This window comes from Vicugna pacos, chromosome 32 (assembly GCF_048564905.1).
Source record: "Vicugna pacos chromosome 32, VicPac4, whole genome shotgun sequence".
Taxonomy (NCBI): Eukaryota; Metazoa; Chordata; class Mammalia; order Artiodactyla; family Camelidae; genus Vicugna; species Vicugna pacos.
Window position 1 is genome coordinate 12,366,481 of NC_133018.1, and position 23,949 is coordinate 12,390,429.

The window sequence follows — 23,949 nt, forward strand, 5'->3', positions numbered from 1 at the left end:
TGACTTATCGAAGATCATTTCAGGTATCACCACCATCACCAGCATGATTACCTGAGTTATAATAACAATAGCAACAAAAACAATAATACCTGTGGGCTCTGTGTTGGGCACTGTCTACTTGCTGTATATTTGTTTTTATTGAGGTATAGGTGAGTTAAAATAGTATATAAATTTCAGGTGTACAACACAGTGATTCATAATTTTTCAAGGTGATACTCCTTTCATAGTTATAATAGAATACGGGCTATTTTCCCTGTGCTGTGTATATATCCTTGTAGCTAATTTATTTTATATTTAGTAGTTTGTACGTTCTACTTGCACTAAGTGTGAACGAGTTTATTCCTTTATAAGAGTTCTGTGAGACAGATATTAACATGATTCCCATTTCATAGATAAAGAAAGTGAGGCACAGAGAAGTAAAGTTACTTGCTAGTTAAATGGCAGAGCCAGGATTCAAACCCAGGCAGTCTGACTCAGGAACAGCCTCTTAGCCCCTCCAGGAAGCTGGCAGATATTGAGCTGGTAAAGGAAGAGTCAGGGTCTCCAGATCTCCAGCCCAGGATCTTTCCCATCACCTCTCAAGGCTCACCTTCTCCTCCCTCCTGCTGCTTGCTCTGGGCCCATCTGAGCTCCTTCCCTGTCTGTCTGCCCATCTCACCTCTTGCTAAATGAGCGCCCATTTTGCTAGGAGAATAAGTTCCTGGCCCGAGGCTTAATATCCAACTCCGCTTTCATTAGCTGTTTGACCTTAGATGAGCTGCTAAACCTCTCTGGACCTTGGTGCCTTTGTCTATAAAACGAGGATAGGGATGGTAACTGGCTTTTTCGGTATTGTCAGAATCACAGCAGAGGAAGTGGATAAAGCCACTGTTTCAGCACCAGGCATGGAGAAATAGTTCATTATGTACTCATCCCATCAAAGATCCAGGAGGGAGGGCTTTCAGAGTGAGGATGGGTATCAGTTTGCTTGTTATAAAGCATAACTAAGCTGTCTCCACGTCTTAGGGGCACACACACACTGTGGCCACCATGGGTCAGCTTCAGCTCAGCTCTACACCATTTTTATTCTGGACTCAGGCTGAAGGAGCAGGCTCTATCTGGGACAGTCTCAATCTTGTGGCAAAGGGAATAATAGGCAGGCAGGGATGCTTGTGATCAGAAGTGGAATGCATCACTTCCACTCAAATTTCACTGGCCAAAGAAAGCCACATGGACTCACTGGGGGCAGGCATTTATAATTCTCCCATATGGAGGGTCCCTTTAAGACAGATCCCATCAGGAGAGGACCAATATATTTAATAATGTTAATTCTACCACAGTGGGAATTGAATAGGTGCAGTGAAGGACTGATGGGTGCTGCATGGAAGCATCTACAAGAGCAAAGACAGGGTAGGTGAATGTCACACAGAATCAGGGAGCAGTGTGACCAGTCTGGCTGGAGGAGAAGGTTCACGTAGAGCTATGTGACTGTGAGTCAGAGACAACTCCTGACGGCGTACTGGGCAGTGACTGAAGGCTAGGACAGTGGGGACACGTCTTAACTACAACACAGTTTACTGCATCTGGAAAAGATCAGCAGTCAAGTTCCCTTAGGCTGGATGTCATGGGCCCCTGGGGTTAAACTCATTCATGGCTCTCCATTCCTCTGAGTGTTCTGCAAATTGAATTATTCCATTATCACCTTCCAAGAATTTTACGGCAGGCTTATGTTTTCACGTATTGCTTTCCTGAGTTTTGCCTTATCTTCATTCCACCAATAGGATTGCTTAACATCAGTCATTTAAAGGTATTTGCTTGTATAACTTGGATTTATGTTTTGTGTCGGTCTGCTAGGGCTGCTGTAACAAAGCTCCACCCACTGCGTGGCTTAAATGTGAATTTACGTTCTCATGGTCTTGGAGGCTGGAAGCCCAAGATCAAGGTGGCAGCACGGTTGGTTTCTTCTGAGCCTCCCTTCTGGGCTCCTAGTGGGCTCTCTTCTCCCTGTGTCCTTACATGGTCTTCCTTTAAGATGTGTCTGTTCTAACCTCCACTGCTCTTGAGGACACCAAGGATACTGGATTAGGGCCCAGCCTAAAGACCTCATTTTAAACTTGTCAGCCTCTTTGAAGACACTATTTCCAAATACATTTACATTCTGAGGTACTCAGGGTTAAGACATCAACATGTGAATTTGGGGGGAGTTCAGTTCAGCCCATAATATGTCCCAAATAAATATCAAATCATAATCAAATCACAATAACAGTATCACCACCCTCATTTGACATATTAGAACCACCCAGAGCAGGGCGTGGCACACCGTGGGTGTTCAGTATTCGTTGCATACAAGATAGGATGATAGGGAATAATTGTCTTGATTGTGCTTATTTTACTACCATTCTAAGTAGCTGCTTGTTAAACGCTCTGAGGCTCCTCTCCTGTTGGCAGGAGGGAGGTCACAAGGTCTCGAGGAGCATTAAAGTCATATTAGTCACTGAGATTCCTGCTCTACTCAGCTAGAAGGACTGAAAGAGAATAACTCCCTTTATGTGATTCAGTGTTATTTTATTACCTCCTGAAAACCTTCCCCATCCCGCTGGTGGTTTGTGTTCTGCACCCAAGGAATCATCGGTCTGTCCGCAGGACAAAGCCACACTCTTACTGGAACACAGTCTTCCTGAACTCTCTCCCCCTTTATCCACTGCTTATACTCCATCGGGCTCAAGCATGACAAGTCAGCCCATCCTTCTCCATCTCTTCATAGATCCCTCTACCCTGCTGGCCTGGTGAACTCCTCGTCATCCCTTAGGACCCATCAAAAGATGCCCCTGGAAGATAGGTCCATTGAAAAAGTAGAACACAAGCTACCATTTGTAGTACAATTCCACCTTAAAGGGAAAAAACTACAAATATATTTCTGGAAACCATACATACTAACATATTAAAAAAGTGATGGGGACATAGTGATTTATTTTCTTTTTGCTTATCTGTGGTTTCTGACATTTTGACAGCCAACATGAATTCTTCTGTAATCGTAATAAAAAGGTACTTTTGATGTTTGAAAAGAGCAAGTGTCTTCATGTTCTCTTTTGGGAACTCTTCTTGAGTCTTATCCTGCTCCGTAAGATACACGCGCACCCCCACACACATGCCCTAGGCAGGCAAAGACAGTCGCATTTTGCTAACTTTGCATTTTGCACATAACTCTGTTGTTTCATTAATCACGTTGTTTTGAAATTATCTATTTACTTATCTCTTTCCCACCCTAATCTGAAGACTGTGGATCCTGGAACCACGATTCCTGAGATTAATTCTGGACCTACTACTTCACCCATTTGTTCATGGACTATTAACCATTCACCCGTGATCAGGCACCATCCTCGGCCACCTGGATGCACTTGTGTTCAGACCAGACAATGGCCCATGTCTTCATGGTTGGCGAGACACTGGCGGGCAGCTCCAAGACAGTAACCCGTGAGTATAACACACTAGCAAACTCAATAGTATGTTAGAAGGTCTAAGTGCTGTGCAAAGATGACACTGCAGAGCACAGTAAGAGGGCCTGAGAGTGTGTGAGGAGGTATGAGATGGGATGGGCGTGGTCGGTCTGGGCACTGGAGAGAAGACAATTTCTGAATAAGAACTTGTAAGAAGTGGGGGTGTTACCCACGCAGCTCACTGGTGGTGGGGCATTGCCGGGGGCAGGGAAGAGTCAGTGCAAAAGCACAAAAGCAGGGGTCTGCCTGGTGCTATGGCCTGAAGTGTGATCCCCAAATCCATACATTGAAGCCCTAACCCCCAGTGTGACCGTATGTGGAGACAAGGCCTTTAAGGAAGTAATTGTTCCAATGAGGTCATAAGAATGGACCCGGATCCCATAGGGCCAATGTCCTTATAAGAAGAGAAAAAGACACCAGCAGTGTGTCCACGCAGAGGGCAGGCCTCGGGCGGGCACCTGACAAGGGAGCCATCTACCAGCCAGGAAGAGAGGCTTCACCAGAAACCAATCCTGACGGGACCTTGACCTTGGACTTCCAGCCACCAGAACTGTGAGAAAACACATTTCTGTTGTTTAAGTCTCCTAGCCCGTGGTCCCTTGTTTTGCAGCCCGAGCAGACTAACGCATCTGGTATTTTGGGAAAAGGGGAAGGAAGCTGGTGTAACCTGGGGCAGATTGGGTGATGAGGTTAGAGAGGTGCCTCCTCAGAGGACCTGATAAGCTGGGGGAGCAGGTCCTCTGGGACCTTGTGGGTTGTTGTACAGATTTTGCTTTCGCTCAGAAGGAAGTGGGAAGCCAGGATAGGGTTTTGAGCTGACAAGTGACACACTCAGAACAATGCTTCAACAACGACTGCTTGGAATAACACAAATTGTGGGAAGATCAGTTGGAGAAGAATGAAATCATGCAGGGGGGAAATGAGAGTGGCTTGGGCCAGCATGGAGGAGAGAGCAGTTGTCAGGCTGACAGCGTGTAATGGATGGAGTGAGGGGGTGAGAGAGAAAGGGATGACTCTGAGGTTTACGAGATGAGCGGCTGGAGAGTGGCAGCTGCTGACGACTGAGATGGGAGGGGACGTGGGGTGATGAGTGGATGCCAGGAACACTTAAACATCCTTGTCCAGGGGAGCCCCCCCACCACAAAGAATAATCCAGCCCCAATGTCAATAGTCCTGAGGTTGAGAAACCCTCGTATAGTGGGTGAGGTGGGTGAAGCAGGGTTGGGCTGGGAGCAAGATGTATATCACAGGGAAGATCAACCATTCTGTGTTGGACACGGCCCCTTCCCTTATTGGTTCTCTGTATGCTGGTTTGTGAGGTTAGGATGTCATTTTACCTCTCTGGGCCTCAGTGTTCTTATCTATAAAATGGGGACAAAAGTTCTACTGCCTTGCAGGGGTTTTGTGGAATATAAAGGGAAAGCAATTGGAATGGTGCCTAACACGGAGGAAGTACTCAAGACATTTTAGCCGCAATAATTGGAGGGGAGAATGTGCCTTATTCTTGGTGTAGCTCTAGCACTGAGAACAAGGCCAGACGCATAGTAAGTACTCAGCGGAGGCTTATCAACTGACCCACCAAAGTGATCACAGGGTTTCTGTCTGACTCTGTATGGGTTTTCCCCAGGGCCCACTCAAGCTGGAAGTTAAAGGTGAATGTTGAAAGTCAGGTTTGTCAGCTCATTTCCCTGGAGCCTGGATAAGGAGAGGCCAAGTGAAGTTTCTGTTGAAACCTACTAGCAGGAAAGCCTGGGCCAAGTGTGACCCAACCCGCATTGTCAGTTTAGACAGGCATTCTGAGAGCCTCCTGCTGGCTCTGTCTGAAGCCTGGGCTTTTTTTTTTTTTTTTAAAGTGTGACTTCATTTCTTGATTCAAGTGGCTTTACATGTCAGATTTTGTTAACTTATTAATAGACAAATGTTTTTTTAGGTCCTACCAAGAAAGAGATCATGTGTTCTTTTGATCAAGCCATATGCAGTGTTGAACTGTCTCACGCAACTGGAGCTCATCCATTTGTTTCTATGCCATGACCTGTGAGAGTTTCTCCCGGAGCCTGTGGTAAGTGGTTTCACAGCCCTCCTGTCCCTTCACCTTGTAAACCACAGGGATGCATGTATCATGCACATGTACCAGACTTCAGCTTGCCGGTGTGCAGCTATGTGTCAGAGACAGGGGAGGGCAGTTCCGCATAAGCTAAGCAAATCCCTTCCATTCCCAAGACCCGTGTGTTAGGATGACTTCAGCTGTAGGCAACAAAGTCAACTTAAACTTGATATCCAATGTTGGAATGTTCACGTACAGATGCAGCTATGAGATATAAAATCTGGCCTAGCAAGTCACTCAGAAGATTGGTTCATCCAGCTGTTCAACAAATCATCAGAAGCCCTGATGTCACTCACTCTTGTGCTCTTACAGTCAGCACATTACTGGGGCACACAGGTACTCAAAGAAAGTTTGTTCAAAGATTGAGAAAACAAAGAGTAGATTTGATTTTGGCTCAAGTGCTCCCCTGTACTTGCAAGATGGCAGAGTAGGACACACAGCTCACCCTCTCCCACGAGTGCACCGAGAATTACATATATAGAGCCATTAATTTGCACAGAACTCCTACTGACCTTTGGCAGAATATCCCTTACTTTGAAATATAAGAAGATTCTGCTGCCTACAAGAGACCCACTTTAGGGTGAAGGACACACACAGATTGAAAGTGAGAGGATGGAAATGATGAGCAAGCAGGAGTAGCAATACTCATATTAGACCAAACATACTTTAAAACAAAGACCATAAATAAAGGTAAAGAAGGACACCATATAATGATCAAAGGAGCAGTGCAAGTTGAGGATATTACACTTGTTAACATATATGCAGCACCTAAATATATAAAACAAATACTAACAGACATAAAGGGAGAAATTGTTGGGAACACAATGATAGTAGGAGACTTTGACGCCCCACTAACATCACTGGACAGGTCTTCCTGACAGAAAATCAATAAGGCAATGGAGATACGAACTTGGTTTATATTTTTAGGACAGTACACCCCCCAAAATCAGAATATGCAGTCTTTTCAAGGGCTCATGGAACATCCTCTAGGATAGACCACATACTCAGGCACAAAAGAAGCCTCAACAAATTTAAGAGGATAGAAATTATTCCAAGCATCTTTTCTGACTACAATGGCATGAAACTAGAAATCAACCACAGAAAAACAAATGAGAAAAAAATGACAGCATAGAGACTAAACAACACACTACTGAAAAAAACCAATGGGTCAACGATGAGATCAAAGAAGAAATTAAAAACTACTTTGAGACAAATGACAATGAAAACACAACCACACAAAATCTATGGAATGCAGCAAAAGCAGTCCTAAGAGGGAAGGACATAGTGATACAGGCCTTCATCAAAAAAACAATATTCTCAAATAAACAACATAACCTACCATCTAAAAGAGCTAGAAAAAGAACAAACAAAACCTAAAATCAGCAGAAGGAAAAATGTAATAAAGATCAGGGAGGAAATAAATAAAATAGAGATTTAAAAAATAGAGAAAAAATCAAACCAAGAGCTGGGTTTTTTTAAAGAGTAAACAAAATCAACAAACCTCTGGCCAGGCTCACCAAGAAGAAAAGAGGACACAAATAAATAAAATAAGACAGGAGAATGAAGAAATTACAACCAATACCACAGAAATTTAAGAAAAAAAACCATAAGAGAATACTATGAACAAATATATGGCAACAAATTGGACAACCTAGAAGAAATAGCCAAGTTTCTAGAAATATATAGTCTGCCCCAAGACTGAATCAAGAAGAGACTGATCCCTAGAAGTGAAATCAAATCAGCAATAAAAAGCCTCCCTGCAAACGGAAGTCCAGGACCAGATGGCTTCTACCAAACATACAAAAAGAGAACTCATACCGATCCTTCTCAAACTGTTCCAAAAGACTGAAGGAGGGAATACCCCAAAACTCACTCTATGATGCTGTCACCAGACAAAGACAATGCCAGAAAAAGAAAATTGCAGGTCAGTATCATTGATGAACAATGCAAGAACTCTCAGCAGAATATTAGCAGAGTCCAACAACATATAAAAAAAAATCATACATCATGATCAAGTTGGATTCATCCAGGGACACAAGGATGATTCAACATAAGCAAATCGATAAATGTGATACACCACATCAACAAAACAAAGGACAAAAATCACATGATCATCTCAATAGATGCAGAAAGAGCATTGGATAAAATTCAACACCCATTTATGATAAAAATTCTCACCAAAGTGCATATAGAGGGAACATATCTCAACATAAAAGCTATTTATGACAAACCTACAGCCAGCATAATACTGAACAGAGAAAAGTTGAAAGCCTTCCCACTAAAATCTGGAACAAAACAAGGATGCCTACTCTCACCACTTCTATTCAACATAGTCTTGGAAGTCCTAGCCATTACAATCAGGCAAAAGAAATAAAAAGGATCCAAACTGGAAGGGAAGAGGTATAATTGTCACTATATGCAGGTGACATGATACTACATATAGAAAACCCTAAAAGCTCCACACAAAAACTACTAGATCTGATAAAATAATTCAGCAAGGTAGCAGGATACAAGATTAACATACAGAAATCAGTCACACTTCTTTGCACTAACAATGAAATATCAGAAAAGGAAAGAAAGAATCCCATTTAAAAATCACATCCAAAAAAATAAAATACTTAGGAATAAATCTGACTAAGGTGGTGAAAGACATATGCAGAGAACTACAAAACACTGATTAAGGAAATTAAAGATGACTTAAAGAGATCCAATGCTATTAGATTGGGAGAATTAAAATGGCCATACTACCCAAAGCAGTCTACAGATTTAATGTGATCCCTATCAAATTACTCAGGACTTCACAGAACTAGAACAAATAATCCTAAAATTTATATAGAATCACAAAAGACCCAGAATTGTAAAAGCAGTACTGAAGGAAAAGAATGAAGCTGGAGGAATAATCCTCCCAGACTTTAAACAATACCGTAGAGCTACAGTATCAAAACAAGTGTAGTACTGGGACAAAAACAGACATATGGATCAATGGAACAGAACAGAGAGCCCAGAAATAAACCCACAGACTTACAGTCAATTAATCTTCAACAAAGGAGGCAAGAACATACAAAGGAGAAAAGACAGTCTCTTCAACAAGTGGTGTTGGGAAAACGGGACAGCAGCATGTAAGTCAATGAAGTTAGAACACTCCTTCACACCATACACAAAAATAAACTGAAAATGGCTTAAAGACTTATGAGACAAGACACTATTAACCTCCTAGAAGAAAACATAGTCAAAACATTCTCTAACATAAATCTCAGCAATGTTCTCCTAGGGCAGTCTACCCAGGCAATAGAAATAAGAGGAAAAATAAACAAATGGGACCTAATTAAACTTACAAACTTTTGCACAGCAAAAGAAACCATAAGCAAAACAACATGACAACCTATAGAATGGGAGAAAATATTTGCAAATGATGCAACTGACAAAGGCTTAATTTCCAGAATATATGAACAGCTCATACAACTTAATAACACAAAACAAACAACCCAATCCAAAAATGGACAGAGGACATAAACAAGCAATTCACCAACGAAGACATACACATGGGCAATAAGCACATGAAAAAATGCTCAATATCACTGATTATCAGAGAAATGCAAATCAATACCACAATGAAGTATCACCTCACACCAGTCAGAATGGCCATCGTTCAAGAGTCCACAAATGATAATTTCCAGAAAAAGTATGGATAAAAGGGAACCCTCCTACACTATTGGTAGGAATGCTTTCTGGTGCAGCCATTATGGAAAACAGAATGGAGATTCCTCAAAAAAAACTAAAAATAGACTTACCATATGGTCCAGCAGTCCCACTCCTGGGCATATATCCAGAAGGAACTCTTAATTCGAAAAGATACATGCTCCTCAATATTCATAGCAGCACTATTTACAATACCCAGGACACAGAAACAACCTAAATGTCTGTCCATCAACAGATGACTGGATATAGAAGTTGTGATATACACACACACACACACACACACAATGGAATACTACTCAGCCATAAAAAAATAAAAATGCCATTTGCAGCAATATGGATGGACTTCTAGAGATCATCATTCTAATTAAGCCAGAGAAAGAAAGAAAATTACTGTATGTCACTCATATGTGGAATATAAAAGAAAGAAAAAAAGAAGACACTAATGAACTTATCTATAAAACAGAAACAGACTTACAGACATAGTAAACAAACCTGTGATTACTGGCGGGGAAGAGGGTGGGAAGGGATAAATTGGGAGTTCAAGAATTTCTAATATTTACTATATATAAAATAGGTTTTAAAAAAACAAATTTCTTCTGTATAGCACAGGAAACAGTACTCAATATCTTATAGTAACATATAAGGAAAGAGAATATGAAAATGAATAGATGTATGTATACGTATGACTGGGACATTATGCTGTACATCAGAAATCAAAACATTGTAACTGACTATACTTCAATTTAAAAAACAAACAAACAAAAACCATGGTGGCCATACTCCTGGGCATCCCATCTGGACACAATTATGTCCAGGTAAAACAAAGATTATTTTTTCCTGTGTTTGGGATTTTCTCATATTTTTATATTAAAGTATTTCATATAAACAAATACCACTATATACATCCATATGTGATTTTACTGAATTATATGTAATTCATATATTATATATATAAGGTTTAAAGAATAGCAAAATTAATGTTCATATAACTAATCAATGTAATAAACAGGGCTTAATTAAACCGCTGACTCTTTCTGTCCACCTCCAATCACATTTCTTTCCCTTCCCACTTGTCTCCAGAGAGCTAATCATTAATCTATTAATCATTGCTTCATTATTATCCTTTCTGTGAACACCCAAGACTCTACCTCATGTTTTATTGGCTAGAACAGGGTCACATGCTTTCCATTAATCAATCACAGACAAGAGACTGGCTTGAGCTGTTCAATCACAGGCTGTGATCTGCTTGAGCAAATCGAGATGCCTAGTCTCTTAATCTTAGAGAAAAATGATCAAGTTCCAAAGACTGTCATAAATGTTAAATTGGAACACATGTTCCTGTACCATGGTGTTGAGTTACTCAATCAAAATTAGTAGCTGTTTCTTCCAATGTGTAGGCCAGATTACACCTCCAACTGCCATCCCATGATACACAACATACATACACGCAGGTACACACAATAGTCCTGAGTATATATGTCCCTGCTGAGTACCCAGGTCTGGTTCTTTACCCTCATTCTGTTGACAATGATTTGTCTACAGATGCTACGTGCTAGACACTTAGCTGCCCAGAATGTAAAGATGATAAAAACAAACACAAAAACACAAACCTGCCCAGGCAGAACAGGTATCATTCAAAGACTTATACGAAAAAAACACAAAACCATGATTCCAATAGACCCCATTAAGGTGAGTTATGTGCTGTGAAGATGCACAGTGGGGGCTCTGTGGAGGGCCCCCAACCCTGGAAAATGCCTGAAATGGGACCAGGAGGAAGAAACACACATCAGTTGGGTGGTGACTGTGCTGACCTGGCCCTGGCCCACAGGCTGCATGAGAGCTGACCATTTGATTTTCAGGAATTTTGCAAGCTGTGTATTAAGCACAGTCATTATTAAGAGTTAACTTATATATCCACTCCTGGGAATATATCCAAAAAACCCAGAAACACTAATTTGAAAAGAGACATGCACCCTAATGTTCATAGCAGCATTATTTACAATAGCCAAGATATGGAAGCAAACTAAGTTCATCAACAGATGAATGGCTATGAAGATATGGTGTACACACACACACAGGAATACTACTCAGCCATCAAAAAGAACATGTTGCCATTTGCAGCAACACAGATGGACTTGGAGGGCATTATGCTAAGAAAAATAAGTCAGAGAAAGATAAATACTGTATGATATTACTTATATGTAGAATCTAAAAAATACAAGCTAGTGAATATAACAAAAAAGCAGCAGACTCACAGATCTAGAGAACAAACTAGTGGGGGAGGGGGAAGCAGGCAGGGGCAGTATAGACGTAAGGGGAGTAAAAGGTACAAGCTATTAGTTAAAAAATAAGGTACAAGGATACACTGTGCAACATGAGGAATATAGCCAATATTTTGTAGTAACTATAAATGGAGTATGACCTTTAAAAACTGAATCACTGTATTGTACACCTGTAACTTATACAATATCAGACAGCAGTTATACTTCAATAAATTTTTTTCAAAAGGAAAGAAAGAAAAAAATTTATATCAACATAAAATTAATTATGTGCTATTAAAAAAGCAATACATTCTCAAAACTCATCACTTCCTAATTATCCTACTGCATGGGACTGTTCTCTGTGCGCTCCGGGTTATTGATGACTGTTAATTGAAGCTGTATGGTGGAAATACTCTAGTGATGTGCTGCAGTCCTCTTCCCGACTCCGTGTTCAGTGACGTCATGTTAATAGTTTGAAACCGAGTATTTGCACCACAGAAGCTGGCAGATGCTACAGATCAGGTTTGGGTTTTTTTCCCCCTCCTCCAGAAAGCCAGTGGTTAAACATTTACCAGCACACCCCTGGGCAAAGGGAGGTTGAGGAAGAACATTCCAGATAGTAGGAACAGCTTGTGAAGAGACCCCGTGGTGGAGGATAACATGCCATATTTGAGAAATTGAAATAAGGCCATAAAGAGTATGAAGAGACTCCACCTCGAAGAGTTTTGTGGACTAAATGCAATAACCTGTGTAAAAATCCACTTGACACAGTAACTACCATGTACTGAGGCTTCAGCGATGAGAGTTAGACTCTTGTAAGTGTTATCAGTGCCCAGTTTCTTCAAATGGCAGCTCTCTGTGTTTTAGGCCCAGGGGATTAAGCAGCAGGGAGGCAGCTACTCCTGGCTGTACCTCCAGAATCCATCCCCAGCCCTTCTTCCTCGGCTAAACAAAACTTACCTAGTGCTCAGCACAGCAAGGGGCGCAGTTAAAGGTATTTGTGACCTCAGGGTCCAAGGAATGAGGGACAGCTAGGCACTCAGTGTTGACCAATGTGACATAAACTGAAGGCCCCTGGAAAAGCTTCTTGTTAGCTCCCACTTCCTGACATTCCCTCTCTACCTGACCTGTGTGTCAGAAGGCACGACCGGTATTTTGCAGTCAGGGGGTTGCAAGCATGAAAACGAACGGAGGAGAAGGAAAACATGGAAGATGCTGGATCACTGATACTAACAAGAACAGGAGCTGCCCTCCTCTGGACTTTGTACACATTACCTTTGAAATCCCCTATCAATTTAAGCCACGGAGATTTGATGTTCTGTTACTTGCAGCTGAACTCATTCCTCACTGATGCAAATGCATTTTCCAGCCATATCGTATAATAAGCAACGTGGCTACAAGAGGCCCGTCAGAAGACTCCAGAAACTTGCTACTGAAAGATCAGGCATGGACCAACAGGATCAGCACCACATGAGAATCTGTTTACAAAGGAGGAGTCAGGACTCACCCCCAATCTCCTAATCAAAGTCACTTTTTAACAAAGTCTACAGATAGTCCTCCCATGACCACTAAAATTTAAGAAGCATTTTATTATAAGATTCTCACAAAACAGAGCCTCTCAACTTTTGGTTGGAGAACTCCTGCCTGAAGATGCCCTAAGGATGATGAACCACAACTACCCGTGGAAGCAGTTTTTTTTTGATGCTCTGCTGGACCCCATCCCGACCTCCTAAGACAATCAGCATTTGCTCTGAGCAGCCATCCAAAGTGATTGCAAGGTTACCCAACACGCAGAAATGAAGCCTAAACACGCATCCTTTGATAAACACACTCAGGCCCTTAAAAGTTCAAACTCTGCATTGGGTCCTGACCTCTGAAATATTTATACACAGTGATGCACCTTCCAGATAGCATCTCCTGGAATCTGCTTAGCAGCCAGGCTGCAACTGGGAGGGAGTTAATAAATGCTCCGGTTGTCTATAATTCAGCAGGAAAGCTTTTGCTGAGCCCCCAGACACAGCTAAGAATAGCCAGGTTCCTTCTCATCTGTGAGAGCTCTGAGATCAGAAATATGTTTCCCGCTCCTTTCCTTCCCCCTCTGGACTACATATTAGAGGCTCTCGAAGTTGGTGCCATCCTGGCCGATGCCCAAGAAATACCCTTGTTTGCTGGAATGGATTCAGCCCTTGGCTCATTTCTTCCTTGTACTGCTCCTTGCCAGGCTAGTTCAATCTTGGGTCATCCCTGTTTGGGTTTCTTGATTAACTTCAAGTCTCCCAGGGAAAGGAAGAGACAGAATGCTTTGTTAGAGCAGTAAGGCCATGGGCCAAGCCAGCCTCAGCTGGTTTTCTCTCTCCGAGCAGACTCTTTTGAATAACCACCCTCCTTCCTCTCCGCAGAGAGGTCCACTCTTCTCCCCCAGCTGGGGAGCTGGATCTCCCCACCAGCCCCAGACCAAAGGAGAATCTGAAGGGAAGGAGCTTGAGACCAAAATCAAATCCCAGCTTGGTCTCTCACCTGCTGTGTGGCCAGGAGCAAGTGACCCAGCCATCCTGAGCTGCAGTGTCCTTGTCTGTGACAAGGGGACGATGATACCCACCCACTAGAACACAAGTCCTTAGAGGGCGGCTGTTTTGCTTGTGTCGGCCACTCTTCTGTCTCTAGAACCTAGAACCATGTCTGGCCTGTTGAAGTGAAATGTTTTGGGGGATAATCAATCCTCACAGTAATCCTATGAGGTAGGTTCTGTAATGCTCCCCATATTGCAGTGTCAGAACTGAGACTGAGAATGGTTACATCCTCTGTCCAAGGTCACCTGGGCCCGGATGGGCCTGTGAGGTTAGAGCACAGAGCCGTCTGTCTCTAGAGCCTGTGCCCACCATCCAGCTACAGACATTAGACACTTGAACCTGTGGCCATACGTACACATTTCATGGTCCTCAGGAGGTCAGTGGCACTGGCTCCCTCTTCCTCTTGACCTCTTACAGTGTACCCCCTCCCCACCCTGCTTTCTCCCCATCCCCACCCTTCTCCAAACACTACTTCCCATTGGAGAACAACATCAGAGAGGGGGAGAAAAAGCTCCCTTGGCTCGGCCTCCTCAGGCCCCGCTGGCTGGTAGAAAGCAGACTTTCAAACCCAAGGGAGCGTGGAAAGGGGGCGTATCCACCTCTAGGATGCTGTCATGACACAGGGCTCTTCTGCGCGAGACCTCAGCCTTCTCTTTTTCAACCTTGACTTTTCCATCACCGGTGACTTGTGGCCACGTGTCAGCATACCGCAATCTTTCTAAAAGTGTGATCTGTAGACTAGCTGCTCGTTAGAATTCAGAGTCCCGGGTCCTGCCCCAATGTACTGAATCCGAGTCTCTGGGGTGGAGCCCTAGAGTGTGCCTTTCTGACAACTTCCCTCAGTGGTCCTCAGATACACCAAAGTCTGGAAGTCTCTGACGCAGAACATTGGGAAGTGGGAAGAAGGGAAGCCATTGGGACGTGCATCTTCTCTTGCCCTCGGACGTGGGTGCCCCTGGTTCTCAGGCCTTTCAACTCTGGATTCAGATCAGGACTTCGGACTTGGACTGAATTACACTCTCGGCTTTCCTGGGTCTCTATGTGCAGAGAGCAGATAGTGGGAGGTCCCGGCTTCCACAGTCGTGTGAACCAACTTATATAATAAATCTATGTGTGTATCTATCTATCTGTTATATACCATCTCCTATTGGTTCTGTTTCTTGGAAGAACCCTGACTGGTGTACACACACACACACACGCACACGCACGCACACAAAGTTTACATTGCTATCTCACCCTAACTCTTCTATCCATTTTCCCGAGTTATTTCAAAACAGAATTATCTCAGTTTTCCTTGGTGGCTCCGGGCGTGTCCCTGAACCTCTCCGAGCCTCTGGAGCTATAAACTTGGGATAATAACCCTGCTTTATCTTCCCCAGGAGGCGGTGAGATAATTGAGGGGCGGCCACTTTCTTTGAAAAGACTCAAGGGTTGTACAAACATCACGGGTTTTTACGACCATTCTCGCCACAGCTTCCGGGCCCCCCGAGACGCCCGTGCCAAGGTGTTCCAAGCCCCTGTAGTGCTCATGCACGAGCCCATTCCACAGCTGGGCAGGCTGACTTGCTCTGACCTCTGGCTACATGACAGGGTGAACGAAGGGCAGAACCAGTTGAAAACATCAAATAAGATTCCTGGCTCCCGCCCGTGGACTCTGTAAAGTTTTGCATGTAAATCAACACGCCTTTGTGGAGGGAACAAAGGGAAGTGGGCTGGAAGGGTTCAGGACCTTTGCTCCCAGAAGCTCTGAGTACTGCTTCTTCCTGAAAGATACTGTGAGGCTTCTAGGCATTAATAAGATCAAGTGACCTCATGCTAATTGGCCCAGGATTCCAGACTGAGATCCTGCTGGATCTTGGAAAATGTTGGGTCAACCTTCTCCATCAATTCAGAAACGTCTGTTGCTTTACATGCCATATGCCCAAAGCATTGCCCAGAGACCTGTCACACAGTAGGTGCTCAAATGTTTGTTGAAAAAATGAATAAGCAATTAAACCCATGAATGAACAAAAGAATCAATGTCTCCACAGGACACCACACAGTCAATATGTGCCTTATATGTCCCCATTTCATACCTGCTGCCACCATGAACACAATCCTATAGTCTTTCCCTAGAAATCCAGATGCAATCCAATCCTTGTGACAGCCACTTCCAATCATTCGTCAACTGTCAATTAAGGCCCTCAACTGTGCCAGGCACTGTGCTGGGCACCGTGGAGTCAGATAACACGCAAAATCTCTACCCTCCAGCTCCTTACATTCTACTGGCATTGGCAGAAGCAAGGAAACCTATGTGCCACGTGGGTCTTCCTGGAGTAGTCAGAGGAGGGATCCTGTCAGAGATACTTCATCTCCAGGGGTCAACCATTGCTTTTCTTATCTGTACAGTGGTCACACTCTGTCCACACCCCGGGTCTGAGCATCTGATCAACTGCTGAGTCCTGTTGTGTTTACGTCCTAATAATATTTTAGTCTGGTTGCCTTTCCTCATTGCCACTCCCGAATCCAGAACACCATCAGTGCTCACTGGGCAGCTGCCACAGCCCCTGCTCCTGCCATCCTTCCCTCGTTATCCTCCCAATGGCTTGAGCACAGTGCCCTTTCTTGGGGGACAACTGACAAACACTGCATCGTGTTTTTGTTTTGACAGCCGAGGACCGATACAAGGTAGACCAGCACTGGCATTTCTGCATTTGTGACCAAAACAGGATGTACAGAAGCTAAACACACAAGCTCTGGATTCAGATTTCCAATGCCAAATGTTGGTCTTTGCCACTCACCCCTTGTGCGTTCTTAAACTTAACCTTAACCTTAACCTCTCTGCACCTCAGTGTCCTTACCTGCAAAACATAAAATTTTTATTTACCTTTTAGGCTCATGGCAAAGTTTATTTCCATTAATATATGGAAAAGGTTTACAACAGTGTGAAGCATGACGCAGTGAGCGCTCTATAAGTGTTATCCATTATTGATGCTTTCATCTGGCAAAGTGTTGCGAGGGCAATTAAGTAAGACAAAGTACATTACTTGAGGTACATTGCACTCTTGCTTCTGAACAAATATATTTGTTATTTTCCCTGGTCAGACCACGTAGCACTTTTGAACGAATTATGCACACGCAGAACATTTTTGAGTACTCCTGGGCACGCTAGGCAAACTCCATAGAGACATCTTTCCTCCGCCACCAAGTGCATTCTCTTCCCATCTCTATCCCCAAACTAACACGTACCCCTAGAGCTCTTGTTAATCACAAGATGTTGCTCCATGCTCACCCACCCCAAGCTTGCCGAATGTTTAAGCTCCTTCTCTCTGTTCACAAGCATCTTCGCCCTCTGAAAGCTTGCCAAATGTTTAAGCTCCTTCTCTCTGTTCACAAGCATCTTCGCCCTCTGACAATTCTCCCTGCGGTGGGAGAAGACACGTGGATGCTGATCTCCACCTGCGACTGCTGGCTGATAAATTCTGGTACCTCTCCCGCCTCCCCCACCACCACTTTTTCCTCTTTGACTATTCCCAAGCCCTCTGTCACTGTCTGTTAGATTTCCATTGCAGGAAAAAAAATTACTTCCTAAAATGTTCAAAAGTCCTTCCTTGGTTTGTTATTAAAGCAATTATCTAGCATAACACACTGAAATCGCAAAAGGTATTCTAATGGGAAACAAATGCTCCAGACAAACGACCGACCGGACTCAGAATCTTTGTTGAAAAATGAGAGGAAGGTGATTAGTGGGGAAAGGCAAGTGAGGAAAGATTTTCCACCTGGCCTTGGACAGTACATCAAACGGCCATCAAAAGGATGCTATTTATAATCATTATTGCTCTGTCTTTGGAGCCCTGTTGGTCCAACTGTGCCTCTTGCCTCTTTCTGTCTTCCCTACTCGATCCCCTCTACCCACCTCTGCCTGCAACCCAGTTCACGTGGCTGCCATCTTTCAGGGCTCAGTCATAGGGGGCCATGTCCTGGGAAAGTCTGCATGGTTTGAGGTCCTTGTGCAATCAAGACAGGCTCCTATGTGTCTTCATGCAGACCCTACCATCTTTATAAGTTCATTCAACTTTTCAATAGGTAACTGCCAACAACAAAACTCAACACCTAGAAGATACGCTGAACTGCACACATGTCCAATGGAAACGCTAATTTTCTGGGGATGGGGGCTGGAGTAGAATGAATACCCCGGGGGGAAAAAAAGCCAAGAAGAAGATACAGCCATTCCACAAACACTGATCAGGCACTGACGATGTGTGTGTTGCTATACGTAGCACTGGGAAACTATCGTGAAAATGATATCTTCAAGTGTTGATGCTAGTGTAGAAGGTAGATTTAATCTGGGGCCAACTCCTGTTGATTGGCCAGTACTACCTGGAACCATGACTTGCAAAGAGTCTCAGCTTGGAAGGAAATAACTCTGTGATTAATTAGTGATGCCTGCCAAGGACACAAAGGGAGCAATGGCAGCACTCTGCATATATGAAAATGTTTGTCTAGCGCTGCCCTTCTCAAACTTCACTGTACATGCAAATTAACTGGGACCTTGCTGAACTGCAGGTTCTAATTCAGGAGATTCTACATTTCTCCCAGGGGAATGCTTATGCTTATGGCCTATGGGTCTCACTTTGAGTAGCAAGTGTCTAGTGGAACCTTCCAATGAAACCACCACTTTCCCAGACCTGTCATTCCCATGGTGAAATAACTCTGTCTAAATCATTGTACTGGAGAACGAGAGATTGCAGGGTATATTCTGAAAGAGCCATTCAGCATCTGGTCTCTGAGGTTCCCGAAATTGAAGGCAGTGGTTCAGCCAGCTCAGATCTTGAAAAGCTGGCTTCCATTGATTGGCTGACAGCAAATGAAGGCTCCCAGAGGGTTAGAGCCTTAGCTCGGAGCCCCAACCAGAAGTTCAGATGTTTTGCCAAATCAGTTCCGAGGTTTCCACATGTCTCTGGAGGCCTCCCAGGCACTCAGTCTAAAGCTCCAGAAGGTTACATTCCTGGGTGAGCCTTTGGGCAATACCACCTCCCCAACGGCTGCACAGATGATCACTTCAAAGGTCTTCTTTTTTGTGGTATTTTACTGCCTCTGACCTTGGCAAGGAACCATCAGCCCAGAGGCGTATGAAAGTGAACAAGAAAAGAGAAAACATGGTTCATCAACTCCCCAACTCCTAGCCAAGCAAACTCTGCCAAAGCGCTTTGCTTAGGCTACGTCTGAGTTTGGATGAAGATCCAATGAGAACTTAGAGAGTCAGTTAACCCTTGATTTAGCTCCACACTTGAATCCTACTGAAGAGCAAAAGGCACCCACCAGGTAGGTGGTGTGGTATTTAAAATGTTCCAACTGCTCAAAGAAAATCTCCTATCCATGCAGTGAGAGGAGTGACACAGTGTACGATCTGTTCTGGGCGACCAGAGATATGTCTCTGCTGAGCAGGGGTGGATGGAGATGAATTTAAGAGCAGAGGACATGCAAATCAAACTTCTGGGGCGGAGATTCTGCTTCACCGCTTGTCTGCTACATCTCACACTCTTTCCTGCCCGTGTGCTGCTGTCTAGCTGGCCTGCCCATCTTTCTGTTCCTCTAGGCTCATTCCTACCCCAGTGCCTTTGCAGCTGCTATGCCTTCCGCTCGGAAGGATCTTCCACAACCATATGGCTGCTTCCCTCTCATCATCTGAGTTACACCTCACATCACACCTCTTCAGAGAGGTCTTAACTGATCATCCTGTCCGAAGGAGCCCTCTGGCCGTGTTTATCACATTGTTCAAAATCAGTTTGTTCCTAGCACTTATCTCTATCTGAAATCAAACTGTAGTTTTAAAAATCTGTTTATAGGTTAGTTGTCTGTATATCCTTCTAGAATATAAGCTCCGTGAGGGCAGAAATTTGTCTTCTGCTCGCTAGTGTACTTCCACATACTTCGAAGAGTTCCTGACACATAGAAAGTACTCAATATATATATTTATTATTTCTGTGAAATAAATGATCCCTCTGGCCACAGAGATTGGCTCAGGGATGGTCATGTGATTAAGGCAAGGCAAGAGTGTTTCAGGACAGTTTCTTTGGAGTTAATGGGAAGGGAAGTCACTTTCCATGGATCAAACTAGAGAAGGATGTGGGTGTTGGGCTGTTGGCAGTCGTCTCATCTGCGGGGTGGAGAAAGCCTGTCTAAGCTATGGATTCAGCACTGACCACAAACGGTGAGCCTTTCCTGAACCCAGGAAGTGATCGGGATCTGTGTTAAGTCCTCCTCTACCACTTCTTGGCTAGGGAACCCTGTCACGGGTTGGATGCTGGCTCCCCTGCAAAATATGTCCACCAAGAATCTGTAAATGTGACATTTGGTCAAAGGTCTTTGCAGACGTAATTAAATTAGGGATCTTGAGATGACATCGTCCTGGATTCTCCAGGTGGGCCCTAAATTCAATGACAAGTCCCCTTACAAGCAAAAGCCAAAGGGAGATTTGAGAAACACAGAGGAAAAGGCGATGTGAAGACAGGGGCAGAGACTGGAGAGATGTAGCCATGAGCCGAGGGATGCCTGGAGCCCTGAGAGGCTGGAAGAGGCCAGGGTCAGCCTGCAGATGATGCCCTGCCGACAGCCCGATTGTGACCCAGTGATGCTGATTTCAGACTTCCGGCCTCCAAACCTGTGAGAAAACAAATTTCTGCTGCTGCAAATCTCCAAGCTTGTGGTAAACTGTTAAGAGTCGTTACAGGAGACAAACACAGACCTCCATCCCCTTCTCAGCCTCAGTTTCCTTTTCAGGAAAATCAGAATCATCATCCCTGCCCTGTTTTCATCAAATGATGTCAAATTCAGCCAGACGCAAATCCCAGCTCGCTCACTTGCTGTGGGATCGCAGGCAGCCATTGTTTTTTCCAAGCCAGTTTCTTTATGAAATGAGTGCATTTCCAATGTTCTCTCCATAGACTTGTTAGAGAATTCAGTGAAGTCATGCATCTCAAGTTCTTCATCTGGTGCCTGGCACATAGTTAACGTTCAATAAATGACTAGACTATTTTAGATGAAAGCACGTTTGGTTTGCTTGCACTGGTGTTGCCCTCTTGAAGGTGTCATTGTCACAGAAAATCCTTGAATTATTATTTCAGGAACGGTCCTACATGCCAACGAACAGTGCACTGCAGTGCGTTGTCATTTTCAGGTCAGTGGTTTCTGAACTTGATCATTAGCTGCCAAGGCGGCTGATGAAGAGTTATTCAGAGATATGGTTAAACACACAGGTTACCGGATTCCACTAGATAGTCCTTAATTGAGAATTCTGGAAGTAGGACCAGGAACCTGGATTTCAAATCAGCAGAGCTACAAGTGGGACCCACTCTTGCTTTCTTTCTTTTTTTTTTAAATTTTTTAAATGGAGGTTTAGTTGATTTACAATGTTGCGCTCATTTCTGGTGTACAAGCATAGTGATTCGGTTATAAAGATACACACATTCTTTTCCATTATAGACTATTATAAGACATCAAATGTAGTTCCCTGTGCTACACAGTAGGACCTTGCTGTTCATCTGTTGTGTATACAGTAGTTTGGGGCCTACTCTTTTAGATCATTATTTCTATTATTATTCCTTGGAAGACAGCTGCTGAAAATATGCCAGATACGACCAGCTCCCAGAAGCTGTGCTGGGGTCCCCCCCTTCCCTCCTGGCTTCTCGGCCAGTGGACTGCGGGATTGGCGGGAGACAGCCTCTCCCCGCGGGCGGGTCCCCCCGGGACCATGTTCGGGCAGTCGGTGAGCCCTTCATCAGCCCTGTGATGTGGTGTTCCTTGTTGGGCGAGGGATAAACAGAACGAAGAGCAGTGGAATCCAGATATCTCAGGCACGCTGTCTGGTTCCTTTATCCCAGTTGTCGAACCACAGCTGGGATTCGGAACCTCAGCCAGAGACCAAGCTGCCCCATCTGCCTCCTGAAGGCCGTTTGCTGGAAGGAGAGACCACGTTTGGAAAAGGCCTGTAGCCATCGACTGTGTATCATCTTCTCCCTTTCGTTTTCTACGTGGAAGAGGCAAAAACTTGAAGAAGTTAAAAGGCCCTGCTCGCTCACAGCCTTGGATGCACGGGTCACTGGGATGCTGGAAACCCCGAGCGGCTCCCAAAGGCAGACTGTTTGGAAAGGGAGCTGCTCCCTGAATTCAAAGTCTGCCTCCGTGTCGTAGACATTTGTTCATTTTCTGGCTACTCAGAGCTGAATGAAGAAGAGCATAAAACATTTCTGATACCCATGTCTCTACTAACAGAGAACAACTAAAGGAACACTGAGCAGGCCTCCTGTCTCAGGAACAACAAAGTTTTCATACTCTCAGCCTGCGTCACTCATTTGCATGCCAGATCCCTGGAAAGTTTTGACTTTGTAAAACCTGTTTGACTGTGCTCCAGGCACTGGGGCCTGAAGGAGGCCAGGCAGGCCTGGAGTCAAACCTCAGTCTCAGGATGGGATTAACTGCACGGGCTCTGGTGCCATCTGACTTCAAATCGTAGCTCCATCACTTTTGGAAGAACCGCACCTCAGCTTTCCCAGTCTGTAAAATGGGCACAGCAGTACACCCTCTGACTCTGGATTATTGTAAGAAATAAGTCTTCCCAGAAAAGCATCTGGAAAAGGGCCAGCCCCACACACAGTAAGTTCTCAGTGTGCATTAGCTGGTAGTATTATCTTGCAGTTTTCCTCATGTCTCTGAAGCTACAATGGGGCTAATTCTCCCTGATTCACAGGTAGGTGGCCAGGCATAGATGGGATGGTACATGTTCGGTGCATAACACGGCACCTGGGACATATCACAGGTGTTCTGTCAAAGTCAAGTGCGTGTTTTCCTGTGAGTGGGTGTAAGTTTCACTTGCAAACACTTTTTTCAAGGAGCAGTGGGTGTCCCTGCGTTACCAGCTAACAGAAGATAAAAGAATCTCCATCCCTGGGGAGAAAGACACTCCACTCCATCAATGATTCAGGGCAGCCGTCTGGCTGTGATGGTCGGAGGAGTACAAGACAGAATGAAATCTGGAACAAACCCAGCAATCTGGAGCCTCGGGCCACACTTTCCATGCCAGCCGCTGTCCCCCTGAGGCTGCAGGGACATGGTAAGATGTCGTCCCCAGGTGCCAGATCGCAGTTCTCTCTGGAGGTGGGTCTGTTAGCACTATGTCCTTGTTCTGTCCTAACAGGCTGTCCTCACCTGCTCCAGTGATGATTGAATGCTTCAAACCTCTGAGACGGGGGTGGGGGTACACATGGCAGGAGGACACAGAACTAGACACCAGCAATGGGTTTAAGGAAGAGGAGAGTCTGTTCTGCTCATTTCAAGAGTTCTTTGGTTTCTTTAGGACCCTGTGCCAATGGCTGGCTGAGAAATGGAAGTGTTTAGAGCATTTCCAGGGCAGAAAGAAGGGGTTTCTATGAGTAATTCTACAAATGATTCTTTTTGCTTATGGAGCACCTGTTACTGATCACTGGGAATACAGCTGTCAATCAAACAGACAAGCATCCTGCCCTCTTGGAGGTGACACTCCACGGGGATGCAGGGGTTGGGCAGAAGAATGATGACAGATGAAATGGCATTTGTTACCCCTTTGTGTCCTAGCTTTCCTCTAATCAGAGGCCCTGAGTGGAGGGTCAGCTGATGGTTGTGTGAGTTGTGCACTGCACACCCTCAGGGCATACAAATCACACTGCAGGCTGTCAATGACACACCTCCACCACCATGCCCAGAGTCATTCAGTGCCTAGCCTGTTTGACCATAATGACGCATCCCCACCACCACCATGCCCAGAGTCATTCAGTGCCTAGCCTGTCTGACCATAAGCACAGCTCTGGAGAATGGGGATGGGT

At 44.4% G+C, this 23,949-nt stretch overlaps 2 long non-coding RNA genes across 9 annotated transcripts in view; one reads left to right on the top strand and one right to left on the bottom strand.

The window, feature by feature from the left end:
* Positions 1-16,980, top strand: part of LOC116276563 (uncharacterized) — a 370,958-nt gene extending 353,978 nt beyond the window's left edge. For 3 of the 5 annotated variants that reach the window (XR_012066340.1, XR_012066339.1, XR_012066343.1), the window contains 3 exons: positions 3,256-3,453; positions 5,407-5,535; positions 16,761-16,980. This is a non-coding gene — a long non-coding RNA (uncharacterized lncRNA). Of the gene's footprint in view, positions 1-3,255; positions 3,454-5,406; positions 5,536-5,778; positions 5,968-16,760 lie in introns of those variants that run through there. The other 2 variants (XR_012066341.1, XR_012066342.1) reach the window with 2 other exon arrangements.
* Positions 1-23,949, bottom strand: part of LOC140690939 (uncharacterized) — a 186,324-nt gene that overhangs the window by 23,547 nt on the left and 138,828 nt on the right. The window lies entirely within an intron of this gene.